This window comes from Schistocerca americana, chromosome 4 (assembly GCF_021461395.2).
Source record: "Schistocerca americana isolate TAMUIC-IGC-003095 chromosome 4, iqSchAmer2.1, whole genome shotgun sequence".
In the NCBI taxonomy this organism is placed as follows: Eukaryota; Metazoa; Arthropoda; class Insecta; order Orthoptera; family Acrididae; genus Schistocerca; species Schistocerca americana.
The window spans coordinates 559,987,301-559,995,772 of record NC_060122.1 but is presented as its reverse complement, the minus strand read 5'-3'; the positions used below and the strand labels follow the sequence as shown (position 1 = coordinate 559,995,772).

The 8,472-nt window shown below is 41.3% G+C and overlaps 1 non-coding gene across 1 annotated transcript; it reads left to right on the top strand.

The window, feature by feature from the left end:
- The first annotated feature begins 2,001 nt into the window (after positions 1-2,001).
- Positions 2,002-2,076, top strand: Trnas-cga. The gene has a single exon. It is a non-coding gene; the product is annotated as a tRNA-Ser (tRNA).
- Positions 2,077-8,472: the final 6,396 nt, after the last annotated feature.

The window sequence follows — 8,472 nt, the reverse complement described above, 5'->3', positions numbered from 1 at the left end:
GAGTCGAACCCAGATTTCCCGCCTTACGCCAGCTGTCGCCTCAACCACCTTGGTTATCGGAGCACATCCACCGTCTGACCCAAGTCTCCATATGCCCCACGCTACAGAGTAGCGCATACTATCTATTATTCCATTCCTTAGCAGCCTAACAGTATTTCTTAAGGGTTCGGATGCTGTTGTATATTCGCAATGAAACATCATAACGCCGTCTGGCGTATATATGTTGTAAGGAAATATAGCAAGATAACTTAATGAAAATTTGTGACTTTCTGAAAGTGCATAAGCAATACGAGTAGTAAAATATTTTAAAATATTTTAGGTCATTTGGTCACAAATCTTAATACTTACATATATAACGTTTGGATCATAATTATCCGACGCAGATGTTGTTACACTAATACCAAATGTTTGTAAATATTTGGTACACTTTACGGTAATAATGATTCTTATCGTTCCTACGTGCTCTGAACAATCAACAAAATATCTCTATTTACAACAGTCTGCATTTTTCTTGCTTTTTCTAGAAACTCTTTAGCTCTTTTGAATTGATACATCTTCATTTTGAATTATGACATAGTGCAGATTAGATCGTTGACCGATTTTGAGTTGGATTAAAAAAATTCCTCAACAGATGCACGAACACTTTCCAAGTCGGAATTTCAAGGAAGTAATGCATCTGAAAGCCTGTGGTCTGAAGATTGTGGCGACAGTCCACAGGTTCTTCAAAATAGTGTTAATTACTTGCTTTATGGAAGTACAGCCGAATACAGAATGTCAGTTACACCCATCAGCACAACATGGCCGATCCGAATATCATTAAGAGTATCCCTGGAGTTACCAGACATGAAACCACCAGCATAAGTGACTTAAAAGGGATTTTGAAGAAATATTTTGTTCAATGTTTCGAAATTAAGTAACAGATGTACATACATTGAGTGGCAGAACATCATTGGTGAAACCGCAACAGATACTTGTATTCCCAGGTCATAAGATTCTCTGCTAAAGGTTAAGTGCATCCAAAACCATGCAGGTGCGACAAATCTGTCAGAATCAGTGACAACGGAAAACCTCCGAAACGTGCACGCTGTATGATTTATCCAGAAAACTGTGTCAACAAGACAAATTTAATAAATACGTTTCCATTGCCCGAACTTCAATTAGTAAGTTAGAAAATAAATGTTAATGATTTTAAAAATGAATTGCCTGTACTGAAATCTGTTGTTTCATGTTTATGATCTTGTCGATACTTATACGCCTACTTGTGTTAAAGTAGCAATCAGTAACGTAACCTAAAAAGTATGAAATGGAAAGTAACGTAACGCTTTCTAGGAAGCATACTTTACCGAAAACTGTCCATTGTTACAACTTCCTCTATCTGTACAATGAAATAAGAAATTTTCTTACATAAAGTTCTGTGTATAATAATATTTGTTATTATTATACAGACAACTTTATTTAACTTACAAACGGAAAAGTTAAATAAAAAATAAATGTATTCTAATATTTTGGAGGTACCTCCTCCTGGTGTCTCACCAAGTTAACCAGCTTGTTCAAGTACTACATGCAGTAATTTTTAGGGTTCTGCTGAAGCCTTTCCGGGTACCGTAGCGGCCTCGTGGTCCACGACGTCCACACAGTAGATCACCCGTCGCAGCAATCCTCTACTTCAGCATCCATCCATCGTATCCTAGAATCCGTTATCCAATTCCACGCTTTAAGAAAATCGGTTGTAGCAAGTTCCAAAACTGTTTTTGGTGATTATTTTACGGCATATTTTGTAGTAATGTGTCTGTAAACACTGGTCATATTCCAGGATGCTGGTGGCGCCTTTATTGCTAATGAGATAACGAACGAAATTTCCAAGTAGCCATAAAAAACTTTATATTTCTTTCTTCCAGAAGTGCTAGTTCTGCAAAATTCGCAGGAGAGCTTCTGTGAAGTTTGGAAGTTAGGAGACGAGGTACTGACGGAATTAAATCTGTGAGGACGGGGCGTGAGTCGTGCTTGGGTAGCTCAGTTGGTAGAGCGCTTGCCCTCGAAAGGCAAAGGTCCCGAGTTCGAGTCTCGGTCCGGCACACGGTTATAATCTGCCATGAAGTTTCGTTTTATATTTCTGTTGAAGGGACGATATAATTTATGGGAAAAGTATGACATTAATCGTTATGTCTTCACAATAAGTCCTTTTTATGAAGGCTGTTTGTTTCCTTGCGTTATCGCAGAAAGTCTGATTGCCGTTGCCGAAAAACGATGGAGTCAACTGCATTACATGTCTGATGCACGTTTTTTTTACTTAAACCTATAGAACAAAGACTGTCACTCGTACAAACGATGTTATTTATAGCCTTGTACCACGCTCCTTGTACCTCTTTTGACAAGACTTTGTAACCTATATTGCACCAGATGCTTTTCCACTTTTGGTTCGGATCTTGAGTTCCATTGTGTTTTGCTTTTCGTTTGTTGAAAGAAAATCAATTATATATCTGCAAGACCTTTTGTGTTTGTCCTCGATGATGCCATCCTGGTAACTGAGCTCTAAGTAAAACTGGCGGATAGGCTTTAATTTGTGATTTATTCTACATACGTTTATAAGCGGTTTTAAACTTTTCGGTTTGAGTCTGTTGAAGAGTTTGGACTTTATACTATTTTGACCAGCTGAGGGTTCGTTTAACAAATAGTGCCGTGTTCTTGCGACTTACGACGGTCAAACCTAGGCTTCCCTTTTCAGGTCTTACGATAAGTGAGCTACAGCGACAGTAAAAATCACTCCTTCTCAGATGGGTTTGTAAAAGCTTTCATGATATCGTTCGACACTTCCTTAGGTGTTGGTAATAAATAGCTTCGAAGAGGACAGCACACTAATATTTTGTATCAAGTTTAAATCTCTCATCTGGTTCAGAATTAAAGCCCTTTGAATATTTTCTAACATCTTCCTCTAGTTGAAGATCGTTGTTTTTAGTGGGTCTCTGTAAAACGTCACAGCCAACGCAATGTGTTGTTCCACCGATTTCACCCACTGTGTCAAAACCCCATGTCTCGAAAGCCATAGGAATTTAAAAAATGATCGCTGCAGTAGAGCAGAACCAACGCCGTCATTCTTTGGACATCCCCGTAACTTTTAACAATTAGATCGACATTATCGTCAGAAGTTTGGTCTCTCGGCTTTCAGCTGATGTTGTTATGCCCACTAGCTCGCTGTTCAGTCTACACAATAAAGGTTTAAATCTGCGCTGTATAAAAGCATTGACTTCCATGACTTCCTTGCGGGACGTCATGTTTAGCCTCGATAGGTCTTGCATAATGACCGTTAGTTAAAATTCTTGTTTTTATTGCCTGCAGGGGGTTTATAAAAATAACAATCAAGTTTCCATTAAAACCATTTTGTGTCAATGTATTGAATAAATATCCGTGGTTGACTCAGTCAAAGGCTTTCTAAAAATCAATTATTGCAAGACCCGCTTTTGCAGTGTTCGACAAGAGTCCCATTATATCCCTGCACCCACAGACCGTTTTAAAAATATTCCGGCCAGGGAGACTTGTTTGATGGGAACCAATTACTTTATCCAGCACTGGTCTAAATATATCTTTCACTACCCTTGCAGTTACTTTGTAATCAGAGTTCATTAAAGTAACTGGCCTCATTTTGGTTATGTGTTTTAGTTCCGTATTTCTCCGTTTAGAAATTAGAAAGTTAACGACCTCTTTTAATTCTTCAGAGATATGAACTAAATTCAATGTTTCGTTAAAAGCTTCTCAAAAGTTATCACCTATTATGTGTCAGTATTTTAAGTAAAACCACCAGGGTAAATCATCAAGAACAGGTTTTTTTTTGGAAGATGCGCTTTTTATTGTATATAAAACGTCTTCGCACATTATTGCACTATTGGGATGCTTGTTTTGTTATTCACTTATTTCATTTTTTGGTTCAGTTTGTGGAGCAATTTTGTCACAGCGGAAGGTTTATACTGATTGTCACTGTATAAAACACCATAAAGTCTTACGGATTCGTTGAAAATGTCTCTTTGATAATTTAGAACGCTGTGGTCTTCAGCTGGCATTTTCTCTACAAAAGATCATTGATGAGCTTTCTCCGTCAAATGCTGTTTGAACTCGCGAATTTATTTTGAGGTCGTCTAGTTGTCTCCTTTTAATACTAAGATTTTTAGTATTTATCCTACCTTCCTCTAACATTGGCTGGTCGTAAGGACCCCGTAAAAAATGAAAGTGAAATTCCACCGTATTTGTAAATCATCTCGCTCCTTCCTTTTCATAAGGTACCAAAGTTGACCGAAGTTTCTCTTTTGTACACAGTATCCACCAGTCAATTGTGGACCTGTGTCTGTGACACTTAGAGGAGCCTGCCATGCTCCTTTGACTTACTCAACTAGAGCACTGTCGTTAAGCACATGTATATTTAATTTCTCTAATGCACGCCCCCAGTACGTTTTCTGTTTTGGTAGTACAATACTACACCTCACAACAAGGTGATCGGAGAAACAGATAGATATCAGTTCAACGGCACTCATTTTGTACGCTACATTTGATGTTACATATATGCGGTCTACCCTCCTATCCGCTTTAGTGCTGAAATATGGATATTTTACAGACAGGCAATATTTTGTTCCACGTATATCCTAGCATTGCATATGTTTCACTAGGCTCTTGAGTTCATCGGGGTTACTGAAATTCTGGTGTTGATCTTCCCTGTGTATGAAACAGTTCCATTCTCCGCCAATAACGACTTCCGAAGGATCTTCTTTTAGTAAATACACAATTTGATGTTTAAAAAAATTTCCCTATCTTGTCGAGAATGATTTCCTGAAGGAAGGTAAACATTGATAACAGTTACGTTTAAGAGTCTGTACCCGATTCGCCGCCGTGAGTCTAAGAAACACACATGTGACCTCGATTCCTTTCTTGCCGAGGATTGCAGTGCCACATGCGTTTCCTGAGGCCACATTTAAAATTTATTTGTATCCCACAACAGAAGAGCTTTTAAGTTTGAATTCTCTCAAAAGCGCAACATCTGTGTCAGACTGTCGGAGAAAGTCCTTGAGAGCGGCAGTGTTTGTGTCGCTCTGTATCTTGTTTACATTTATAGTCGTGACATTATGATTATGTTTTTTTGTACTTTAACAGGCTATTCTCACAATAATTTGATGTTCGAGGGGTATCTTCTGTTCAACTGCACTGGTCGTTTCTATATTCCCTCGTACATTCATGTTAGTATTTCATTATATTTCATTTTAGTTGTCTTACTCAGAGGTAGATCATAGTTCTCCCTAGTCGTCTGCCCAATGTAAACTTCTTTCTCGAAGATGGTGACCTGTTCGGGATCCGTCTTCTTCTCTGCTTCCTAAATGATCAGTACTGATTGTTCTTGGCTGTTACAGGCTTCGTAACTTCTCGCTTATAACTGGTACCAAGCTTTCGGCAGCCGGATGTGCCGACCTTCTCTTTTGTTGACGTTTCCTGGATTTTCTGGGTGACCTCGACCGCTCTGGAGACGAGTCTAAGCGCTTCTAAGAGGACTCTTCTTTTCCAGCATTTTTCCTACTGTCGTTCGCCACTCCTTGCCGGAAGATTGCTTGCTCCAGTAGAACAGATGATACGGATGTAAATGTTTTCTTTCTCTGCTCGTCGTTCAGCCTTGTCGTTGTTATCATTTCCGTTTCTCCTGTTTCGCTGATACAAATGGATGTCTGTAAGATCAATATTTGTTCCGTTTCCAGTTTCTACTTATTTTTGCACAGCGTCATTGCTCATGTTTATTAGACTACTGTTTCAGTGTTCTCTTCCGGTGATGACTGTGTGTTCTCCACATCAGATGTAGATGGTTTTCCTCCCAAAATGTTCGGGGTACCTGCACAAGTAATAGTGTTCTCTTCATTATGCCACTTTTCTAGCCTCACTGGCATTCTTAAGAGACACGATTTGTCTAACTAGAGTTTTATTCATTTCCATGATGATGGCGCCATCCTGTGAACCGAAGAAGGTTCTCCCTGCTATTCCAAAATATGCTAAATCGGTCAGGATGTGACATGGCGGCCGCATACGTTAACTTCATTTGCACCACCGGCCCTACGCTTGTCCCTTCAGCACCTGACAATTGCGGGACCCTTCTTCTGATTCATTCACTTCGAATGTGCTCTGTCGAATTACATGAAGCACACGTCCATGGTTAACCGTCATATATAGCCAGACTCGATAACCGCAAACAGTAATATGAAATGGAATGTGGCTGTCAAGCTCTATTTTAATCTGGCGGACACCTTTCGGAACAGGAAACATGTGAGCTTCTGACCATCTTTCCGCGAAATTGGATGGTATCCTACCGAACGATCTAAGCCAGAATCTCACAAGGAATTTCCAACACCCTTAGTGTCCGTATACCCATCACACCATGGGACATAAGAACAACACTAACAGTGCCGTGTGAATGGTTGAACGTAATTATGCCATCGAATTTTCCCGCAATGGAAGTTCACGAATCAGCACTAACCAATTTTTGCATAAGCAGCAATCGTCACGAAAGACAAATGAACACCGACAACATCAGCTTCAGTAATCTTAAATTTTTCGACAGATCAAGGTCGTAATCTCCACATCATTCGGTCAAACAAAGTTAAGATTTACGTCTATTCCAGTACAGGTGAGACATTCTACTAGAAAGTCGATTGCCGGTGTCTGCGTATAAATACGATAAATTACTATCAAATGCGAATTTAATCGTGTTTTTTCTCAGGTTATTAGATGGACTTATGTTTTTCTTCTAAATAGAATCTCAGAACAGAAATAGTGCTTGCAGCATCGACTAACCTCGCTCGAAGGTAAACAGCCGTGTTGAGAGCTTGACGTCCAGCGGGGTCGCCATACGTTCGTCCCGTTCGGCGGTTGACTCGCGAATGGACCATTCAGCTATCCTAACTGTATCAGTGGATGGGTCCAGGCCTGAGGGGCCTTGACGTCATACCGATAAGAGGGCACATATTTCCAGGTTCTTGTAAATTTGACCCGATATCGCAATTACTCCAACAGTTTCACAAACTTCTCAATTCGTGATCGGTGAAGTTTCTTTTCGCTTTGTTTTCCTCTTCTGGATGCTTCGCATTTTATGTCACCTTTTTTCTCTAGCAGTGTTTCTTTTCAGTGCTATCAGCTGTCTGCGCCTTAACAATAAATCCAGGGGAATAGTTGTGTGCCACGTATCAAAAGGTTAGCCGACCGCTGTGGCCGAGCGGTTCCAGGCGCTTCAGTTCGGAACCACGCTGTTACTACGGTCGCAGGTTCGAATCCTGCCTCTGGCATGGATGTGTGTGATGTCCATAGGTTAGTTAGGTATAAGTGGTTCTAAGTCTATGGCACCGATGACCTCAGATTTAAGTCCCATAGTGGTCAGAGCCATTCGAACCATTTTTGTAAATGGATAAATGGTAAAAAACGAAAATATGGAAACAGACTACTGCAGATTACACTCTGAGCATGCAGCACACCATTCACTGGCTGTGAAACAACGAACAGGTGAAAGTGAGTGAGCTAAGAGGATTCTCACCAACTCACTCGTCTTCGGTGTCCGCCCCGGTAGCTGAATGGTCGGCGCGACTGACTGTCAATCCTAAGGGCCCGGATTCGATTCCTGGCTGGGTAGGAGATTTTCTCCGCTCAGGTACTGGGTGTTGTGTTGCCCTAATCATCATCATTTCATCCTCATCGACGCGCAAGGCACCGAAATGGCGTCAAATCGAAAGACTTGCACATGGCGAACGGTCTACCGACGAGAGACACTAGTCACACGACATTTTTATCGTCTTCGGTGGTCCGCTGTCGGTGCGGTGGACGAAGTCCCCAGCTACTTGTTCCTTGGCACCACTGGTCTAGGTCATTACCTAGCCCAGTCCTTCAGACTACAGTATGTCTCATCAAATACAGTACACTCAGTGCGTCTCCTCCTATAGACTAGTGCGTACAACATGGCTCACCGAAGGGCCTCAGTATGTGGCCATATACATTCATCAATGGCAGGACAAGGATTCCAAGGCACTCACGGCTGGCGGGCAGCTCTGTAGTAGCAGGCAGGAAGGCCAAGTTACACACTGCACCGGGATGCCATAGCACACGTTGCTAGGTTACGGGCAAAGAAACAGTTGGAAAATTGTGCTTACGTAGGCTTTCCCGGCGTAACAAGTCTTGAAAGTCTCTTCGGGTTTGATGCCGGATCTTAAAATCAACCTGACTCGATATTTCGGCGATCCAACTGTTCGCCATCTTCAGGAAAATGCTGCTTGTGCTGATGAGTCCCGCTGAGAACTGACGCCAGGTTACAAATCGACGTCCTATGTAGGCCACCGTTCAGTACACGGCGCATGTACCGCCCATCACGGTTTCTGCCTTACAAAACAGGGAGGTGGCACTGCCCTTTGTGAAACACTGCTGGCAACGATATATCGCAATCAAGGCCACACTGAAGAACGTTCA